Source organism: Xenopus tropicalis, chromosome 4 (assembly GCF_000004195.4).
Source record: "Xenopus tropicalis strain Nigerian chromosome 4, UCB_Xtro_10.0, whole genome shotgun sequence".
Lineage (NCBI taxonomy): Eukaryota > Metazoa > Chordata > Amphibia > Anura > Pipidae > Xenopus > Xenopus tropicalis.
The window spans coordinates 92790732-92813580 of record NC_030680.2 but is presented as its reverse complement, the minus strand read 5'-3'; the positions used below and the strand labels follow the sequence as shown (position 1 = coordinate 92813580).

General features: G+C 38.8%; 1 long non-coding RNA gene across 1 annotated transcript; it reads right to left on the bottom strand.

Annotated features, from left to right (window-relative positions):
- Positions 1 to 1410: 1410 nt before the first annotated feature.
- LOC116410427 lies at positions 1411 to 6678 on the bottom strand. The gene is made up of 2 exons (XR_004222391.1): positions 6565 to 6678; positions 1411 to 1628 (listed from the first exon to the last, which is right to left on the bottom strand). It is a non-coding gene; the product is annotated as an uncharacterized LOC116410427 (long non-coding RNA).
- Between the last annotated feature and the right edge of the window lie 16171 nt (positions 6679 to 22849).

Genomic DNA, 22849 nt, shown 5'->3' with positions numbered 1-22849 from the left:
CAGGCATGGATTCGCGACGAATTTCTGCGTTTCGCCATTGGCGGATTGTTTCGCGAAACGACTGAAAAAATTTGCCGCGGAAAAATTCGCCGCACGTCCAAAAATTGTCACCGGTGTCAAAAGAATAGCCGAGCGACGAAATAATAGTTGTGCGACGAAATAATAGCCGCGCAACAAAATAATAGCCGTGGGCGACGAAACAATAGCCGTGCGACAAAATAATTGCCGCGGGCGACGAAACAATAGCCGTGCGACAAAACAATAGCCGGGGGCGACAAAACACTAGCCGCGCGCCAAAATAATAGCCGCGGGCGACGAAACAATAGCCGCGCGACAAAATAATAGCCGCGGGTGACGAAACAATAGCCTCGCCACAAAATAATAGCCACGGGCGACGAAACAATAGCCGCGCTACAAAATAATAGCCGCGGGCGGCAAAAGATTAGTCGCGGGCGACAATTTTTTTGGTCGCACGACATTTTCGCCGTTTCGTGAATTTTTCGCCGTTTCGCGGATCTTTTGAAAGATTTGCGGATTTTTTGGCGAAGCGAAACGGAACAGATTCACTCATCACTAATTAATACCCTAAAATACCACTTTTTTCTTAACTGTAGTATAAAAAAAACCGCTAAAGAAATTCTGCTGTTTTTGTGCACATCTACACATCAAGTACAGAACCTGATCTATTTAGGGCATAGTCTCTGCTCTACAAACTGACTCTCTGACATTTATTTCATTGTGTCTTGGTGGCACTGTGCCTTTAAGCATGCATTATCTCCCCCTCCTTTCTCTCCTGGCTCGTGATTGATGACTCCTGCTTATCGAGTTCTGTTTTCAGTGCCACTTGCTTTATTAATATTTCCAATTAAAAGGCATGTCACTGTCTGCACATTTCAGATCATTTGTTAAACCTGTAACTAATCTTTTGCACAACAAAACAGCCTGTATCCTTTGTTTGATCTGTAAGATCTTGCTGCACCCGCGGAACACAAAATGGTATTAGATGAAGAACCTTGAATGCATGCAATTTATATAGTATAGCATCCTTGTCACTGCTGAACCAAGTCACTTTGCTGTACATGGTAATAAACATGCAAAGCACATTTTTTGACACTGGCAACTTATGTCCCTTGTCACCAGCAATAAACAAATGCAGTCTGGCCAAAATCTTTGTGTCATGCAAAATACTACAGAGATTGTCCTTTCAAGTTTTATACAGGTGCTCTTCTTTAACCCCACATTCCATACCCCCCTGTAATCTTAATAAGTATATTTCAGCAATGATTAAAAATGAAATTAGTCACTAGCCATAAGATGGTTACAGAAAGATATTATTTCTTGCCATGGATGCAGCATTAAAGTGTATATAAACCAGACCTGAAAGTCTGAATTACAGCACGTCCCTCAGGATTTACAGATAGTCTTTTAATAATCTAGAGAATGGTGAGAAGAATAGGGTTAAGTTATATGATGCCGGGATTCTTCATACTCAGAAGAGTCAGTCAGCTGATTCTTGAAAAGGGTCTTTGTGTTTCACTGGAAATGCTGAATTCGTCCTGTCATGCCCAGCATACAAAGATAAACAAGGCTGTTCAGCTGGGAATTGTGGGATCCAGTTGACATGCCAGCTAGAAATACACAAATACAATATGTCCAGTAAGTGATATGTTTAGGTTAAAACAAAGCTTAAAAACGAACATTTCTGACAATTTATAGAAATCATCTGTAAAACTACGTTTAACAAATTATTGTTCTTTGACTTTTACATAGAAACCTCTAAAATATGGCCTTATAAACCATGGTTATTGAAGTCACGTGTCCTACCATTCATTAGAATTAAATTAGAGTCCACTGTAGAGTTATATAACCAGCATAAATCCCTCAGTCTGCTCCTTAATGTACTTATATAGTCACAGAAGTCCTTCGGGAGTTTTACATATTGCCTATAAGCCACATATTGCGGAAGGTTTTGACATGAGAAATCTGTCCAGATTAATTTAATTCTAATCCTACAGGTGAGTTAAGTTCTCAAATGGGTCCTTGAAGTAATGGTGAAGGAAAGGGTGTTATAGCTGAGCTAGGATTCTCATTCATGTGAAATGAAACGTGGGCACCAGTGTTTTGTAAACTCGAATAGTGATGAGCGAATCTGTGCTCAGAAGTTTGAAAACGCAGCTACCGCACAACTTTTTTTTCACACAACCACAACTTTTTTTAACACAACCGCCACTTTTTCCTCACTCGGTGGATTGTGGAATTTTGCAGCAAATCGACACCTGCTGAAAAATTTTGCTCATCACTAAATTGGAGCATTACATTTAATGAAGAATAAAATAAAGGAAAAACATACTGTAGTTCTTAAATTAGAACATTATCAACATAGCTGAAATCCATATAGCGATATAGATTTTTTTCTCTTCAGCGGTTTTCCAGCCCACTGTACTGGCTCACTTTACTGTGATTGCTTTCTAGCTATCTACCCCTATGGGTTCGTTTTTACTTACTGTAGGTCCCTACAACTGTAAGATGTTTCCTGGGAATTACTAAAGCCAACACCACTACTAGTTCACACTCCTACAGCATACTAAACTAGAGCTAGACTGTCACTTACTAAGCCCTTATCCACAGAGTCTGTGCCCACTTAGGTGTTTGGATTTCCAGGCTTCTTCTCATATACTGAGGCCTTACCCTCTCCAGCACATCCACTCCACTTCCTTGTGGTGGAATGCAAAGAGGAAAAACTATTTAATTATTCCACATTTAAAGACTAGGCTAGGGAATTTGCCTAAATACACCTAGGCCATCTTGGGAATACCTTCATGAGACTTCCTGCACAGCAAGGGAAATTAACTCTATTACATCTCACACATCTGTTTATATGTAGGTTTTACAACACCTTTAGTTTTCTATGAATGTTACAGGAACAGGAAGTGACTTGTACCCCTCACAGAATCGAACCCCATACATGAAGTGGTTAAGCCTAGTTTTTTTGAGCCCAGTGTCTGCCAGTGCAAACCATTGCTCCTGTTAAAATGAATGGTTAGCAAGGCACGGCATGCTTTGTTCTTTACACCAGCCATCAAGTGAAAGAATGTATATTCCCATGCCCAGAATGCGTGATGCCCATTTTGTTGAGGCTGTCCACAGTTGTTTTTAAATTGTCAGGCATCCCATTTCTTGAGCTATATGTAAATTTTCAGATATTATGTAGTACCAAGGATTAATAACACACAAATTTCTTACTGATACAGTAAGTAATGTTTACAACAAGTCAGAATGTTCCAGTATCCTTGAGTTTAATTTGCAATTAGCATTCCATACCTGAGCATGCCTAACCAACATATTGGTTATTGCCTATATCAGGGATCCCCAACCTTTTATACCCGGGAGCAACATTCAAATGGAAAACGTGTTGGGGATCAACACAAGCATGAAAAAAGTTCCTGGGGGTGCAAATATAGTGCTATAATTGGCTATTTGGTAGCCCCTGTGTGGACTGGAAGCCAATAGAAGGCTCTGTTTGGCTTTACACTGGGTTTTATGCAACCAAAACTTGCCCCCAAGCCAGAAATTCAAAAATGGGCCCCTGGGAGCAACATTCAAGGGGTTGGAGAGCAACATGTTGCTCACGAACCACTGGTTGGGGATCACTGCCCTATATGAATGAATGTTTAGGTTTTTTTTACTGCAGAAGCCCCCTGTAAAATGGGACTAGCAAAGGGGTACCAGTAAGGCCCCCATGCATATTCCAAGATCTTTGTTTTGGTCTCCTGTAACCTCTTGGTGTCTGGTCATTATTATATACTATATTATATTGTATCTATAAGAATTAAGTCTAAAACAACTGGACTTTTCTGAGTTTTTCTTGAAAACATTTCAGCACTCATCCGAGTGGCTTCTTCAGTTCAAATGACTGGTAGGGGATTCCCCGGTATTTAAACTCTTGGTGGTAGTACAGACATCCAATCACAATGGTTCCATTGAACTTGTTCAGTTAGGTGTTAGCTGAAACTGACAGGTGTTAGACGGTATGATACAATCACAATGGTACCATGATGCTCATTGATGAAGGTGTTAATCCTTGAAAGTACATGACTGGAAGTGTGAACTGTTGTGAAACCGCCGGGGTAAGGGTGTTGCAACTTTTTCGTATATATATTTCCCCCGACTTTTTTGTCGCTGTCGCGAAAAAATCGGATTGGTTTTTCCGCCGTTTACAATCGCTCAATACAAAAAAATTGCGACGGCGACGAAATAGTCGCGCATAATATGATAAAGTCGCGACAAATCCGAAAAATCGCGACAGAGAGTCACAAAATTTTCGTTTCCAATACGATTTTTTCCCTTTTGGGAATCGGATTCGTGGATCTGACCCTAAGTAGCAATAGTAAATCTTTTACTGTAATGAAACTGATAATATATAGGTTCAAGAACATGCGCCTCAAGCCTAACACACTAATTGTCCTGGTGCTTTATGAATGATGTCATATTCCATCCAAAATTGTAGCTTTTAAAACTGACAGCTAAAGAGACCCTTCAGATCATGTTCTTCACACATCATCTTGAAGACAGAGTTGTCATAATAAAAGTAAAAAAGGAAATTTAGCAGTGACTTTACATTTTTGTAACGTTATTTCCTTTTAAAGGGACAATGTAATGTTGTGCTTAATAAAGAGGCTATTGCAAATACACTTAGCTTGATTATACTGCTGTTATATCATTTCATTAATTATTAGTGTTATTCTTTAATTACACAATACACATGGAAAGAAAACCAGTGTTACTCCAATTTTAAAATCTTTTCCCCCAGAACAAAAAGGTATATAATGATCTACACACTCCCCGCCCCTCATTAATTAAAATGTTAGTGTTCTCAGGCATAATTTATAAGGAAGACGCAATCATGTTCATTAATTCATTGCTATCTATGCATCATTTTAAAACGATTAAGGTTCCAATATCCAAGGGATCCATAAGTAGAGGCCTCATTCAACCATAGCTGTTTCATCTGTTAAAGCACGCAAGGACTATTTGTTTCATTGAATTATATTGTAATTCTATTCTTAATATATTATAGATCTATTCTTAGACTAACATAAGCAATAAAACCTTGAACCCACAGATTCATTTTGTGAAGCTTGGGACCTTGCTTTTAAATGTGTGAAATGTGTAGTTAAATTTAATTAATTCTGTGTTTTGTCAGTGACAAAAATTACCTTGTAAGGTTGTGATGTACATGTGTATGCAATCCTATAAATATATGTTTGACCAAAATGAACCATGAGTAGTGATGGGCGAAATGTTTCGCCAGGCATGGATTCGCGGCGAATTTCCGCGTTTCGCCATTGGCGGATTGTTGCACAAAACGGATGAAAAAATTCGCCGCGGAAAAATTTGCCGCACGTCCAAAAATTGTCGCCGGCGTCAAAAAAGAATTGTCGCCGGCGTAAAAAAAGAATTGTCGCGGGCGTCAAAAGAATAGCCGCGCGACAAAATAATAGCCACGCGACGAAATAATAGCCGCGGGCGACGAAACAATAGCCGCGCGACGAAATAATAGCCGCGGGCGACGAAACAATAGCCGCGCGACAAAATAATAGCCGCGGGCGATGAAACAATAGCCGCGCAACGAAATAATAGCCGCGTGCGACGAAACAATAGCCGCGCGACAAAATAATAGCCGCGGGAGACGAAACAATAGCCGCGCGACAAAATAATAGCCGCGGGCGACGAAACAATAGCCGCGTGACAAAATAATAGCTGTGGGCGACGAAACAATAGCCGTGCGACAAAATAATAGCCGCGGGCGACAAATTTTTTTTGTCGCACGTCATTTTCGCCGTTTCGCGAATTTTTCGCCGTTTCGCGGATCTTTTTAAAGATTCGCAAATTTTTCGGCGAAGCGAAACGGAACAGATTCGCTCATCACTAGTTCCCAATAGTGATGGGCGAAATGATTCGCGGCGAATTTCCGCATTTCGCCATTGGCGGATTGTTGCGCAAAACAGATGGAAAAATTTGCCGCACGTCCAAAAATTGTCGCCGGCGTCAAAAAAGAATAGCCGCGGGCGACGAAATAATAGCCGCGTGCGACGAAACAATAGCCGCGCGACGAAATAATAGCCGCGGGCGACGAAACAATAGCCGCGCGACAAAATAATAGCCGCGGGCGATGAAACAATAGCCGCGCGACAAAATAATAGCCGCGGGAGACGAAACAATAGCCGCGCGACAAAATAATAGCCGCGGGCGACAAACAATAGCCGCGCGACAAAATAATAGCTGCGGGCGACGAAACAATAGCCGTGCGACAAAATAATAAAATGTCGCACGTCATTTTCGCCGTTTCGCGAATTTTTCGCCGTTTCGCGGATCTTTTTAAAGATTCGCGAATTTTTCGGCGAAGCGAAACGGAACAGATTCGCTCATCACTAACCATGAGTTACATCTGAAAAACTTTGCATTGGGCCAGTTGCCCATCTTGCCTTCAAGTCTATGGAAGAGCCTTCAGCTTCTAGCTACACTGTACCCAGATGGGATTCTCCTATGCATTCAGAAGCTTACTTGTGCAATCCTCTAGCCTCTGTGCAGCACTTTCAAAAGAAGGTATCCACTTCCAATAGAAGCTTGGAGCATAGCCAGTTCCTACAGAAGCATATTTTTACCATCTGATCTATGTATTCATGCCTCATCTATCTATGTGTTCCTGCTCGGTTTGCCTAGGAGCAGTAACCCATAGCAACTAATCAGCAGGTAGCATTTACTGGTCACCTGGCCACAGAAAAAACTCACCACGCAACAAAAAAAAGTTGCGCACGTCAAAATAAATGTCATTTTTTTGCCACACGCATCTATTTTCTGTAGTCGCACGTCATTTTTGCCATTGATTTTTTTAAAGTTTTGCTTATTTTTTGGCAAAGCGAAATGGGACCGATTCACTCATCACTAATTTCAAACATTCAAGTTCGGAACCTTGAATTTGTAGTAAAACCTCAAATTTGAAAGGTAATAACTCTGCCCATTAGTGCAGAGGTTTTTACATTTAGGCATTTCATAATCTTCTTCTGGGGATTAAAGGGCTCAGAACTATAGAAGACACTACATAGAGCTGCTAGATAGTAGAGGCAGCAAACAATGCTAAAAAAACAAATACCCTCCAGATCACATCTTACTGGTGCTGCTGCTGAATTGAAATCTTATATATCTTCTCCCAGCAGCCAACATGAGAAGCTTGGGAATCCATCTGCAGCAGGGCTACAGGACAGTGTCGGACTGGGATCTCAGGGGCCCACCAGAATACCTTAGACCCTAGGCCCACTCTCCAAACTATTTTTCCTCCTTTCCCAACCTCTGTATTCTCCTAGTGTCTTTTATTTACATGCTAGCATCTATTCTTCCATATATGTCTCCTCTTTGTTCCCATTCAGAAATAGGAAATGACCATAAAAAGGCCAAATGGTCAAGAACAGGAGGGCCCACTTACACTTGGGCCCACCGGGAGTTTTCCTGGTATCCTGGTGGGCCAGTCCGACACTGCTACAGGAGTTATAATATCTAGGAATAAATATAACAGGCCTTTTTAAACTATTGTCAGTAAAACTGGATCTGTAGATATTTTTAATTCTTGTCATCAGAAACAATTGTGACAGATCATTAAAACCTCACTGTTAAGTCAACCTCCAAACAGGTACAAGTTCTGCTGTATGCACCAGTTTTTCCTACTAATTTAAAATAGCATGCTTTTGAACATTGTTTAACAGAATATATTGTGGCTAGCTTCCATTTCACATCCAATTTTTTTTTCTTTTATACATTCACAAATCTCTGTGTTGTATCCTTCGGCTGCTCTAGACCACATTTCAATAACTTGTCAGCGTTCCTGGGTTGTCATGTCTTGTAACGGCAACAACTTAATCCTTTCATTTGAGTCTGTGAGATGAACAGCTCTGGGGAACTTTTTTTTGTAGAACTCTTGAATATTTAATTGTACTCAATTTACTTGAAAAATTTAGCTTGTGAACTGTGCTTGAACCTTCTCACGTGTTCAACAGACGATGTGTCCGCTCCTGCCTTCACTTTGATATTTTTTTCCTATATGAAGTTTAAAGGCTGTGCTTGTTACTCTCTTTTGCTGCTTTTATTGCATTCATTTCTGTTGCTTTCATGCATATACAGTAGAAAATCATTTAGGGTAAAACACAGAATACTGTACACACATAGCATATATATATATAGATATAGTCTTGTAAAGAATCGGCACTCACCAGTTTCGGGGCAACGGCTGGGTGCTGACAAAAATAATGCATCAAACTCAACAGTAGAAAGCACTCACAGCGTAGTGGGAAAATGAGGTTCAATGTTGATAAGTGCAAAGTTATGCATTTTGGTAGAAATAATATAAACGCTAACTATCTACTGAATGGGAGTGTGTTGGGGGTTTCCTTAATGGAGAAGGATCTAGGGGTTTTTGTCTGTCCTAAAGAAGGGCAGTTAGATCCAGATCTTTGCTGTAGGAGAACACATACAGAAACGTACCCTTCCTCGAGTGCCAACACACCTAGTTGTCCTGCTGCTAGAAGTTGTTTTTAGTTTTACATCAGTGTGTTTTAACTGTTGTATACTAGGTTTCCATTTATTTTCCAGTTAAATTCCCCTTTAGACATATGACACACAATAACATCCCAGCCTCCCTGTCAAGTGATCAGCATAAAAATATATCTTATTTCTCAGCTGTAATCTACACAGATTAAATACCACTAAAATAATTTACTCTTAAACAGATATCTTTAAACAGAAGCCGTCTTTACCGCTCACCATGCATTTTGGTAGAAATAATATAAACGCGAACTATCTACTGAATGGTAGTGTGCTGGGGGTATCCTTAATGGAGAAGGATTTAGGGGTTTTTGTTGATAACAAGTTGTCTAATTCCAGGCAGTGTCATTCTGTGGCTACTAAAGCAAATAAAGTGCTGTCTTGTATAAAAAAGGGCATTGACTCAAGGGATGAAAACATAATTTTGCCTCTTTATAGGTCCCTGGTAAGGCCTCACCTTGAGTATGCAGTGCAGTTTTGGGCTCCAGTCCTTAAGAAGGATATTAATGAGCTGGAGAGAGTGCAGAGACTGCAACTAAACTGGTTAAGGGGATGGAAGATTTAAACTATGAGGTTATACTGTCAAGGTTGGGGTTGTTTTCTCTGGAAAAGAGGCGCTTGCGAGGGGACATGATTACTCTGTACAAGTACATTAGAGGGGATTATAGGCAGTTGGGGGATGTTCTTTTTTCCCATAAAAACAATCAACGCACCAGAGGTCACCCCTTTAGATTAGAGGAACGGAGCTTCCATTTGAAGCAGCGTAGGTGGTTTTTCACGGTGAGGGCAGTGAGGTTGGGGAATGCCCTTCCTAGAGATGTGGTAATGGCAGATTCTGTTAATGCCTTTAAGAGGGGCCTGGATGAGTTCTTGAACAGATCAGAATATCCAAGGCTATTGTGATACTAATATCTACAGTTAGTGCTGGTGGTTGTATGTGTGGTTTGTGTATGTGGGTGTATGGATTGGTGGGTGTGGGTTGTGTGTGCTGGGTTTACTTGGATGGGTTGAACTTGATGGACTCTGGTCTTTTTTCATTCCTATGTAACTATGTAACTATATATATATATATATATATATATATATATATAAATACTGGATATAATGTAGTCATACTCAGGTTAATATTAATCAACATTCAACAGTATCCAGTTTACCACAGTTTATGTGTGATATATGGTTCTAAACAACAAATTTAGGGGCGGCATGCCGCCTCACAGAAATTTTACTTCCATACGGAGCAATGGGGACCTCTCCTCACTGCTCTGTATGGGAGTTTAAATGATCGCTGTTCGCTTGCGGGGGGGAAGGGGGGGGTGTTTTGCACATGCGTGCATGGGGTGCGGAGGGGAGGCGACGGGTGAATGAGGGGGGCTGCCTCGGGCCGTCTGGTCAAGAAATCCGGCACTGAAAAGTAGGGTGCTTAATTCATGTGGCTCCCTATGTAGTCACAGGTTAAAGATCCAAAATGAAGCCTTCTAACACTCAGGACAAAAGGGCTTTTTGCTAAGGTGGGCATATTTTGTTGGTTTTGTTCAAAAAAGATACCAACAATACTTTAATGGGATTCTGTCATGATTTTATGGTAAAGAAGCCAGCACTGCACAGTAGATTTCCTTTGAAATAAGCTATTGTTTCTCCTACTCAATGTAACTAAAGGAGTCATGGCTTTGCTGAGTGGGTTTTTACTATTGAGTGCTATTCTCATATCTACCACATGAGAACATTTTTAGCAATGCAGGTGTCAGGAAGTTGTTATCCTGTTACCTTCCCATTGTTCTGCTGATGGGCTGCTGGGGGGGGGGGAAGGAGGAGTGTGACATTACTCCAACTTGCAGCGTAGCATTAAAGAATGACTGAAATTTATCAGAGCATGTGAGTCACATGGCTACGGGCATCTGGGAAACTAACAATATGTCTAATTTTAAATGTCAAATTTTAAACTAAATATACAAATTTTTATTGATTCCTGAATTTGTCTCTGTGAGTTAAAAGCATTATATCTGGTCTGGGGCGGTATAAAATAATGCTATAATATAAGATATTAGTCCAATTAAAAACAAAACAAAACATGAAGGGAAGTGCTCCTGAAACATTGCATTTCATGCAATAAAAACAGAGGGGTTTTACCTTTATTGGATATGGTCTGCTCTGCCAATTTCTGCTAAAGTAAAAAAAAAATCCACACCTTTCACAAATCACATGATCAGTTCTATAAAGTTTATTTCCTGGATTGCAATGCATGATTTCATATTTATGAAGCAATGCAGGTTTCTAAACATGCCATTTATTTTTACATACCAGTAAAGTTTTTCCACTCACCTTTGTAAATATGCTTCTAGAGAGGAGACATATTGCCAGAAAGCATTTGCAGTCTTCAGCTCGACTAATTAAGTACTGAGGTATTTTTCCTTTGGCAAGAATAATTTGCCCCTTAATGAATACATTTTATTTTTTAATTATTTTCCTTGATATTTTTGGGAATTTTACATGTGGATCTTGTATTTATATATATATATATACTGTAACATGCTAACTGCCTGTTCATGTAATTTTTGGTTGAATTAGCTATGGTAGGCAGGTATGCAGAGGATCAGGAGCATAAGAGACAGGGACACAACATGTGACACCACGTTTTTACTCTCAAAAACATAAGTTTATTTGGGGTAAACTCCTCCCAACATAAACATAACAGTTCACAGTTCATCATCAAACATAAATATGATTTTTCCCTTCTTCAGGGCTCTCTCCTTCCAGGGTAACTCTCACACTCTGGAACCTTTTTCCGGGGCTTCTCACCAACCCCCACCAATTACCTTCACACATCCACAGTGACTCTCACACTAGTGAACACTCTGGGCTACTCACTCAGCCCTGCTGTCTCTCCCCTCCTGGGATACCAGCTCACCAGCCTCTGGCATACTTTGGCTTCTCACCAAGCCTCAATGTTCCGGCACTCAAACATGTGGTCACGGCACCCTCTGCTCTGGGAGTTCCTAACACAGTGGCGCAGCCTTCCTGCCCTGTGCCCTGCTCTGAGAGTGAATCTCTCTCTCTGAGTCAACACCAACCTTAATCACCAATTACCCAACTCAATAACCTTTTATTTTCTGCTCATCTGCAGCCTAATCAGTCAGCTACCTCATTGCACCCGCCTAATGGTTTAAAATTTAGTGGTTGAGCACAACTTTCCCTTTTTTGCTATAGTTTATACAGGAGCAGTGGCCAACTCCATGTTGCAGCTCCCACCCTTCCCAGCTATAGTCAGATGATCCCAGTGGAGCCAATAAAAGGGCAACCATACGGGGGTTTTAACCTTGAAAGCAAGTAAGTTGCAGGTAAAAATTAGACCCTTGGCTAAATGTATATTGAAGCAGTAGAATTCGTAATGAATCGCATAAGTCAGTGTAGGATTGGCCAAAAGGGATGACTTTGACGTAGTTGGCCAGCTTGAAGTCTATTGCAATATATGGACAAACAATCCCTGTTTTGCTTAAAGGGGAGGGCATTTCTTGGAAGCTTAATGCACAGAAGGTCTTATATATATTGATAATGGGTAAGTGCAGAGGATCTTGTTTATATGTTGTTTATGTATTGTTTATATATCTTGTCTATATGTATTTTGTGATCACAACCTCATTGCACCCCCGCCTAATAGTTTCAAATTTAGTGGTTGAGCACAACTTTTCCATTTTTGCTAGAGCTACTTACAGCTGGCCAAATCAAAATACTAAATTGGAGTACGGAATGGAGGACCTAAGCTACTCACCCTCCATTTACTCCAGCCATCACCTACCTGGCTTTTCCAAAGCCGCTTCCATGATTAACAGCATTAGCTGCTGCACAACCAGGCATTTTACCTGGTGCTATCTTTATCCTACCTTTAACAATAGTGGAAAATACACCAAACAGTGTTCTTACTGCTTGCATCTCTCATAATATATATCCCACAACCTTATAAATAATAAAATGATTCTGGCACTTCCAAGGTATGTTTTTAAATATTGTTCATTCATATATACCTTGCATTCTGAAAAATCTACATTGTTCAGAGATATAGAGTATGTATGCGTCTTTATTAAATGACATTATAAAAGGTATATTGTATACTCTGCCTCTTTCTCCTGCAGTCTTTGTATCATTTCCAGCAAACTTGGAGAAACAGGAATAATTTATTTGTGTTCTTTTCTTGCCCTAGCTTTCTCTATAAGCTTAGGAGCTGTATTTTGCTTTGATGTCTCTGCATATTTGCCACACTCCCTAGCTTAATGAATAAATCAAGATCTAGGATTTAAACTTTTCAGATGAGTTTTACAAGAAATTCAGACTATTTCACACTTTGGAGATTTTAAAGGTTTTAGTCTGCCTTTTTTTTCCTTGGAGACCTTTTTTTTCTACAGTTATCTTAAGAACTGACAGAATTGGCTAGAGGCATGTACTGTGCAGAAGCCAAGATATTGCAGCACAGGAAATGTTCAAAAGAAACTGCCTGCTAACTCCTCATTATTTGTATGTAAGGTTAATAAAATACACTGCCGAGGCATCCACAACCTAATCTGCACACAGGCAAAGCAAACAGATACAGTAAGGGCTTGCATATATATGCAATTATTTTATAGCAATTGCTTTCTAACAATGACAAGAGGATAAACAATGACGGCAGGTAGAAATCGCTCTGTAAACACCTGGACTGTGGGTTATGATCTGCACTGATTTCAGTTTATGCGATAGTCAGTCCAAATCAAGGTATTACCATAAGCATGAAAGCATCCCTGTTCATGGCAGAGGCTACTTGAATTATGAGAATTAGAGAATGCTTCTTGTATCGGTTATTGATTGATTTATATGTTACTCTGAATGTCCAATGTATGAAACCCACTTATTGTTACAGCGCTGCGGAATATGTTGGCGCTTTATAAATAAATGTTAATAATAATAATAATAATATCTATGCTTTCTGTATGCATTGTTCAAAAATATTATACTCTTCCGCAATACTTTTTATAGCTATAGCCTGTCTTCGCCTCAGTCACTGAAAAAAGATTGTAAGCTTATTTTCAAACAAATCCAATACCCCCAATATTTCCCTTCAAAAGCTAGTATATATTATAGTGTATGGTATTCCTTGTGACCAGTTGTTGATTTAAGAGCAGCGCTTTGTAGTTGTTACGTGCAGCAGTTGGTAATAACCATAGGCAAAGTTTCAGCAAATCAACCTTTAAAATCATATTCAAAAATTCTCATAATGTAGATCTGTCTAGGATATAGGCAGGGCAGGAGAGCCTAAACCTGTTCCAGGAAAGGGGATATTATTGAAGTGAACCAGGAACCCAGCAGTCTGTTTAAATAGGCGAGTGCATAGTAAGCAGTAGGTTCCTACTTCCTGTTCCAGACAAGATGTTGCATATAAATAATTGTATACAATTATATATTTATATAAAAATTCCATGTTTATTAGGAACCCATGTGGGCCTCTGTATTCCTGGGTTCCCCTTCAGCTGCAGGGTCTGTTTGCTTTATTGTTACACCCGTGCCAGTTTTAAAAATGTGCACAAAAGATGTGTTTTGCCTACACAACCAAAAACAAATTAGAAGGAAATTGGTCCTGTGAATTCATTCTGCCTGAAAAAAAAAATCCAATCTTCAGTACTGCAAAAGTACTTTATTATTTATACTGCTTTTACTTGATAAATCTGCTTGTCATTTAATGTCTCAGTGCCAAACATTTTACATTCTTCTTTGAGCTCTAAAACTCATTCTTGAAACAAAGTAAATTATATTTTATCTTTAGACACTCTGGCACCTAATTCTGTTAAAAAAGGAGTGTTTCTAATTGCATTTACATTGGATAGCCCAGCTTGTAACAAATAATCAATAATGAAACGCCTATCAATTCAACCTTTATAACAGAATTGTTCTGAAATATAATGGCATTACTGTGACAAATGGTGATCATCATCTACTATAGCATGTGGTGTTCTGTTGGCAGATTCTATTAATGCCTATAAGAGGGGCTTGGGTGACTTCTTGACAAGCATAGTATCCAAGGCTATTGTGATCTTAAGAGCTACAGTTAGTTTAGTATAGGTATATATATATATATATATATATATATATATATATATATATGTGTGTGTGCTGGGAGTAATTAAGATCAACTATAATCCAAAACATCAAGAATTAATCTAAACTGAAGTGTAGCAATCAATTATTGATTGTCCCTAAATAGAAGCAGCTAAAAAATGTTATCCAAAATGGTTATTTTTATTATAGCCAGTGATTAAGTGCAACAAACCTGTATTTTTGTTGTATTTTGATGTCTTGAGGCAGAGATACCTCTTATTTGTTCTAAATCATGTCATGTATTTTATAGCCATGTGCTGGTAGCTGACCTTTCATTGCTACTCATGCATGCATTATCACATTACATGGGTTTTGCTATAATTCTGGGAAGATGGAAATTGAGCACCTTTGTAATGCAAGAAATATGTCTTCTAAATTGTAACTTTTTTTGCAGGCGGAAAATACCATGCCTTTGTCTTTCCTTGTGACCTTTTTGATACATGAAAGATCAGCTGCAACTACTGCCACAACATATTCATTCTTTGTTTCATTTTCCTAATGATACTGGAATTAATCCTATTTGTAACCCAACTGAGGATGCTTTCTTTCTAAGCTGTAGTACTTTGAAGTTGCAGGGTGACACATACATAAAAGCATAAACATAGTATTTTGTTCTTTGTCCAGATTTTTATATATATATTGGTAGGCAATTCATTTTTACTAATAACTTAAAAAAGCTATCTTTTGATCCTATCACCACAACGTTAGACATATAAGGATGTATATACCTTACAGAATGTGAAAATGTCAAACATTATTTAAAACCAAACCTACACAGTATTATCTTTATTTATATAGGGCTGACATATTCTACAAATTATACTGCACATCATTCACATCAGTACTTATACAGGTAGTATACAGAGGTAAGCATGAATGTGACCCCCCCCCCCAGCTACACAGGCTGGGAGTAGGGGATGCCAGGAAACCCTGTGCATGCAGGATCTTTCATATGACCTCTCAGTCCATTGCCCATTGGCCAAGAGTGGCATGAGAGTGGAGTTTTGCAAAATTAGGAATCCTATGACATTATGCAGAATATTTCTCAGAGCTTTGAGCCCAGTCTTATTATGTATAGCATTAGTACAAATATAAATCATTTATATTAAAGGGAAGAAAGGGATTCATAGACTGGAAACGTTTCTGCACTTTTCATCTTTGCATTATGACAATAATGAGAATGTAGATGTTTATATGACCAATGTATTATTGCTCTTTATCTAGGCCCTGAATGTTTTATGGCTTTCCCTAACTCCATTTTCTGTGACTAATGCTGTGCTCAGAATGCATTTTCTATCCCATCTATAACAAATCTTGGCTAGCCCGCACTGGATTATTCATAACAGATAGTTGTCGCATATGTCTATTCTATATGGAATGGCTGTTTTAAATACTATATTTTCACACAAATAATACACTTGGCTTATTAATCACTTTTAAATGAAACAATATCCCCTTTCTTATGATTCGTTAGATGAGCTACTGTACAAATGCACAAAAGAAAAATGACAATTATTGTGCAGGGCAGAGCGAGTGTACATTTTTTAGCAATACCTTTAAACAAGGATATTTTTTCATATAAAAGTGATTAATAAACCACCTTTTCACATATATTTTCATAATTTACTCTTGTGGGCCCTGCTATGGACTCCCAATGAAGAAAGTCCAGAGTCTAAACTTTCACTACACTGCCAATTATCAGGGGCATTATATTTAGGTGGTCCTCATGTGTGTCCTTTTGTCTGGCCCCAGATGTTTATTTTATACAGTAACAGCAATTTGCTTTAGTTTCCCTTACACTACACAACATGTGCAGCCTTTTGTCAAAGATCAAGTCTAATATAAATTCCTGTGGTTGCCAATTGATGCAGAAATGGGTCTGCTTATTGCACTTGTCCTGACATATGCATAGATCTGTTTCATAAACCTGAACTTTATTAAATTAAACCACTTTTGTAGGCCCAATTTTATAGTAGTAACTGGCACTCATCTGCTGCAGTTTGTTCTTACCATAGAGTGACATTTCAGATTAATGTAGAACTAAGGTTCAAAGTTTCAGAGTTGCCATCTGAAAGCTAGCGAGTTTATGTAGGTCAATGGGAGTTGAACTGGCAACATTCAAGATATTTTTCAAATAATTCAAAATTTGGAATTTGACTTATTGAAAATGATGAGTAGCATGTGATTTCAATGTGTTTGATTTGTTTTATTTATGTATTTACTCAAATTTTTGTGTTTTCTGAATAAACACACGTTTGGGATTTCTGAGGGTTTTTTTTGATATCTGAAAGTTAATTTAACTTTTAGTTTTTATGGCGCATGATGAGTTAAAGACATCTCTTAGAATAATAATACAAACTGCAAGAACATTTTGGGCTGTTCACCATTTATTTTGTTACACACAGGCTTGTTTGTGTACACTGAATGATATGGGATACTGCCCAAAGGGTATTTTGGAAAATATACATTTTTTCTCTGTGCCAGACAGGGTAATGTTTCAGTCCTTTAGCCTTCTCCAAGCTTGGCCTGCAGTTACAAGTAGAAAAGATATAAACCAATTCACTAATTCACTAAAGACCGGTAACAAGAAACACCAATATACTGTAGGAAATGGTCCATGGGAATTAATCAGAACAGTTTAACAGATGTGCAATCATAAACAAGTAGCAGAGAAAATTCTTAGTTTATAAGAAAGATACAGGTTATGGTCTCTATATGAGGGAGAATGCAAAGTATTTTTTATCTTTTGATCAACTACATTCTCTTCACTGAGGAGAAACATTACCTTTTGCATCTACAAATTACTAACATCTAATCTAATTCACAGTATTTAAGCATTATACCATATTTCTATGATATGTTTGGTAAAAGTCTGTTCCGTTTGGGAATGCTTATAGGTTTGCTATTCAATACTTCCCCACACTAGGTAGACATTAATGCCTGTTGCAGAAAAACTGTGTTGTCTAAATATACAGATGGGCTGAGCACTCAACTGGTGATATTGGTTTACAAATAGAACTCTTTTATCGTGCTTTCAAGATTCGTTTTATCCCTGGTATCCAAAGCAGAATATTTATGTAGAATTGGGTTTTTATACAGTCATACCTAATTGCAAATATTGGAGTAACCATGTAGGGTTCAGCTGAAGATATGCAAAACCTGTATCTAAACAGGTGATGTAAATGAGCAGAGTGGCATGTGGCTTAAAGGGGAACTCCATCCAAACACAACTTAAGCCTTTTAAAGAAACTTTGCAATATACATCAATATACATCAAAACATATACAGTCTTTTCATGATTTTTAATGTAATAATATGGTTTGGAACAGTTACCTAAGCCCCCTGTTCTCCTGATGATCTGGCTGACTACATTGAGATTTAAAAAATGTAACAGTAGTCAGCTGTTCTCAACCTGCCTTCAGCCTGGATCCTCCAAATCCCATAATTCCCTGCACACATGATGTCAGTAAGAAAAGGAGCATCACAGTGCAATGCATTGTGGGTTATGTAGTTCCTGCATGCTGTCTGTAAGCTATGGAGGAGTAGTTTAAATTTGAAACACCAATGTTTTAGTACCTCCTCCCCTGTCAGGATATCAAAAGATGCAGATAGATATGAACTGCTTTGCAGCTGATTTCAGCATTAAAAAAAAATGGCATTTATTCCTAATTTTGCAGGAACAGATTATGGTGATAGGGATATTAGAGTTTCTGTGTTGTGTGGGGGCTCTTTAACAAATTTTAGCTCGGAAGCCAGAGTTCCCCTTTAAAATAATTTGAAGAAAGAAAAAACCTTTTGGAATGTTTGAAATCCTTTATACCTTTAACAATGTTGACTGGCATATAACAGAAATATTGAAGTGTGGATATAAAGAGAATAATATTGATTCCATTATGAATATTTGTTTTGATTTTTTTGATAAATAACCATCACAGTCTCACACAGAGCAATTTTCTAATCACATTTTTACCCTCTGTATATCATTGTATCTTTAACCCTCATGGACACTTTTTTCTGTGAAAGGGCACAATATAAATCCCAGCAATTTCTTTTTAATTTCCCCTTTAATGTAGTGGATTCATCATTTAGAGTCATTTGTAACGCCCCCCTGACCATTTTCGCTATATACTGGGCATTGGGTGGGTTTATCATATTAACAATGTTGCATATGTGTCTTCTCTTTTTGAAAAATAGAAGCCAGGAATGTTTCTCTGGTCATTTATCATTGCACCTTTCTGTTTTTTAATCAACACAATCATCCCTATGTTTACAACCTCCTCCCATGGGAACAGCAATAGGCTTCAAGCATAACATCTATCAAAAAATATTTAATGTAAGAGTTCCCATTTAATTATAATTCCTCAGTGAGTAATGCTTTCAGCAAAAAAATCCTCTACTTGAACTTTTATGTAACTGATAAACTGGCATAGATTTGCCTACACATCATTAGACAATTCTTTTCTGAAACAGTGTGCAGGCGTTACACTCTTTAAACTTCCATCTTGCCAGATGTTTTCACTGATAATTAAGCAAATGCTATTCAGTTGCCTGTGCTGCCAAACAACACATTTTGTTCCATTAATGGCAGATATGCAGTTCAGGCTGATGAATTGTCACTTCTATTTTTTATTTTTTAAACAATAGATTTACTGCTCTGTTGTTTTTAAGACACATTCTTGTCTTGTTTCCAGTGCTTTAACAAACAGATTAAGCATTTAGCCTAGGTTTATATTTGCATCCCTGTAGGCCCCCAAACAGCTGAAATTTAAGTCATAAAGTAACAATCTCTTTTCTTAAGCTGGTTAAACACAATATCAGCCTCTGACCTTTGAAAACAAAAACATGAACAGTTACTGCCAACTTAAAATCTCTACATTTGTATGTGTCTTCTTAAATTGGTGAAACCAAACACTGATATATGTAAGTCAGCTAAAAGTACTGACAAAAGTAGTATGTGGACCAAGCATTTGCTCACAGGCACACAAATAGTTTCAGTATAGATAATAGTCTGACTAAAGCTGGCCATACACGCACCGATAATATCGTACGAAACCTCATTTTGTACGATATTTGGTGCGTGTATGGCATGTCGGCGAGTCGACCGATATCGCAGGAAGCTGCTGAGATCGGTCGACTCACCGATCGGCCAGGTTAGAAAATTTTGATCGGGCGCCATAGAAGGTGCCTGACCAAGATCTGCCGTCAGGGCTGAATCGGCAGAAGGAGGTAGAAATCCTATTGTTTCTACCTCCATATCTGCTGTTTCAGCCCTGAACGGTGTGTGGCGGATCTGATGATGTTTCGTGCGACCGATGGTCGCACGAAACATCGTCAGATCTCCACGTGTGTGGCCACCTTAAGTGTGTCAGAAGCTTTCATTAGGTCTATGCTATCTCTGTTTATCAAGAGGAGAAGGAAAGGTAGAATGACTGGAGGTGCCAGATTATTAGGCAAGCCCCGGTGATTTTTATTTGCTTACGTCCTACCCCTGGTCAGCAATTCACTTCTTCCATAAATACACTAACCTACTGCACTATACTTGGGAGCACCATGCCAACATTTACTTCCATGACCCCAAGAATTCCTTGTGCCTACTGAAGCTGGGCACATATGCATTACAAAAAAATAAAGTTCTATACTACACATTCACAGGGGATGACTGAGAAGAAAAATATACAAGTCAGTGTATTAGTTAAATAAGGAGTTACACTGGCCTAGAATAAGGACGTATAAGACTAGAATCACTGTGCCTAACAACTTGGTGCCACATAGTTTTTTTCTATCTCTTTTATATTATATTGTGGTTTATAACTACAACTATAACCACATTACTACAGACATATTTTGTCAGAACCACTCTTCTGCTTCCATGGTTGTTTGCAAGTTTTAATGATCCTAAAACATCTAAAGAATCCTGGTGGTCCTGTTTTACTTTCATTGGCTTCTTGCAAGATTATGGCAGAGGTAATGTCTCTGTTCCAATCTAGAGTGTTAATTATAATAATGTTGTCTCTTTTATTGTAGTGTTCTGAATCTTTTTCACCTCCCCATCTCATTTCCCCAGTGGCATAATGTAAATAAAAACAAGACTGCACCTTTATTTACTTTATTTACCCATCTTTCCTAAATCTCCTTGGCTGATGACATGGATCATAGACAACTGTGATTATGATGATTTTTTACAGTGAAAGCTGTGAAGTTCTGGAATTCCCTCCCCGAATCAGTCGTGCTGGCTGATACATTATATAACTTTAAGAAGGGGCTGGATGGATTCTTAGCAAGTGAGGGAATACAGGGTTTTGGGAGATAGCTTTCAGTACAAGTGAGGGAATACAGGGGTATGGGGGATAGCTCTCAGTACAAGTGAGGGAATACAGGGTTATGGGAGATAGCTCTCAGTACAAGTGAGGGAATACAGGGTTATGGGAGATAGCTCTCAGTACAAGTGAGGGAATACAGGTGTATGGGAGATAGCTCTCAGTACAAGTGAGGGAATACAGGGGTAGGGGAGATAGCTCTCTGTACAAGTGAGGGAATACAGGGTTATGGGAGATAGCTCTCAGTACAAGTGAGGGAATACAGGGGTAGGGGGATAGCTCTCAGTACAAGTGAGGGAATACAGGGTTATGGGAGATAGCTCTCAGTACAAGTGAGGGAATACAGGGTTATGGGAGATAGCTCTCAGTACAAGTGAGGGAATACAGGGGTATGGGAGATAGCTCTCAGTACAAGTGAGGGAATACAGGGTTATGGGAGATAGCTCTTAGTACAAGTTGATCCAGGGACTTGTCTGATTGCCATCTTGGAGTCAGGAAGGAATTTTTTCCCCTCTGCGGCAAATTAGAGAGGCTTCAGATGGGGTTTTTTGCCTTCCTCTGGATCAACTAGTAGTTAGGCAGGTTAGATATAGGCATTATGGTTGAACTTGATGGACGTATGTCTTTTTTCAACCCAACTTACTATGTTACTATGTTACTATGAACAGATCAAATTAATTATACCAACTATAATGGGTACACATGTGGAAATAAACTGGCCTACTCTATCACTTGTTGCCATCTTTCCCATATACAGAAAACTGATGATGATGATAAAAATAATTGCCCTGTGGGCAGGTGGCAGTTCATTAACAACTTTCACTATTTATAAATACATATTTTGGAACATACATTTAGAGTGTTATGGAAATGTTAGATACTAAGGGGCACATTTACTAACCCACGAACGGGCCGAATGCGTCCGATTGCGTTTTTTTCGTAATGATCGGTATTTTGCGATTTTTTCGGAAATTATCGCGACTTTTTCGTTACCAATACGATTTGCGCGAAAAAATGCGAGTTTTTCGTAGCCATTCCGAAAGTTGCGCAAAATCTGGGGATTTTTTTCGTAGCCTTAAAACTTGCGCGAAAAGTCGCGATTTTTCCGTAGAGTTAAAACTTGCGCGAAACGTCACGCCTTTTAAATTTTAACACTAAGAAAAAGGCGCGACTTTTCGCGCAAGTTTTAACGCTACGAAAAAATCGCCAGATTTTGCGCAACTTTCGGAATGGCTACGAAAAACTTGCGTTTTTTCGCGCAAATCGTATTGGTAACGAAAAAGTCACGATAATTTCCGAAAAGTCGCAAAGGCGCCGAAAAAATCGCAAAAAATACGAAAAAGTCGCAAAATGTTCGTTTTCCAATCGGAATTTTTCCAATTAGGATTCGAATTCGTGTCTTAGTAAATCAGCCCCTAAGAGTTGTTCGAGGTAAATAGGTAAGATTTATTTGACACGTGCATGGGTTCTGAACAAAGCCGAAAGTCAGAACTGCAGACATCAGAAAAAAGACACACAGGGTTTATATAGGCTTTAAAACATAGTAGCGTACGTCATAAGAAACATATGAGCATTGGCATTACCTGTGACCAGTGTACGTGCATAGAAAAGGCTGTTCATAACACAGAAAACAAGGAGCTGCTCCTTGCCAAACAGGTAGTTCTGTCTTTAAGGCCATGGTAGATGTAACCAAGGCTAGCTTGAGAACAAATCCATCTCAGTCAGGGGGGCCTGTGGTTGAATCTGCACTCACACAGAATTTATTCTTTATCAAGAGTATACATTCTTTGTTTCTTCTTTTTAAGGCATTATAT